Here is a 358-nt window from a genome sequence, read left to right as displayed (position 1 = left end):
TGTATTTGCCGAATGATGGGATTTTCTTGTTTTCCTTTTTCTCTCTTTTTATTTATTTTTCTTTCCCTATTTTCATCTTTATTTTCTTGTTCTTCTTCTTCTCCTTCATCTTTTTTTCTCTTTCTTTATGTATTTTACTTTCTTCGTGTTACTTCTTTTTGTTTTGTTTTTCTCCTTTCTTTCTTTTCTTCTTTTTATATTTTTTCTTCTGTTTCCTTTTCTTACGACTTTTGTTTTTATTTTATAAATTCTTTCGGTTCTTTCTTCTTCTCTTTTTTTCCCTTTCTTTTTATCTAGTTTTCCTTTCTTCTTATTTTATCATTTCTTCATCTCTTTTTTTTTTGTTATTCCTTGTTAC

General features: G+C 25.4%; 1 long non-coding RNA gene across 1 annotated transcript in view; it reads right to left on the bottom strand.

Moving 5' to 3' along the window:
- LOC119593816 overlaps nt 1-358 on the bottom strand; it is a 54010-nt gene that overhangs the window by 15457 nt on the left and 38195 nt on the right. The window lies entirely within an intron of this gene.

The sequence above is a fragment of the Penaeus monodon genome, chromosome 32 (assembly GCF_015228065.2).
Source record: "Penaeus monodon isolate SGIC_2016 chromosome 32, NSTDA_Pmon_1, whole genome shotgun sequence".
Classification (NCBI taxonomy): Eukaryota; Metazoa; Arthropoda; class Malacostraca; order Decapoda; family Penaeidae; genus Penaeus; species Penaeus monodon.
This window is presented reverse-complemented; position numbering and strand designations above follow the sequence as displayed.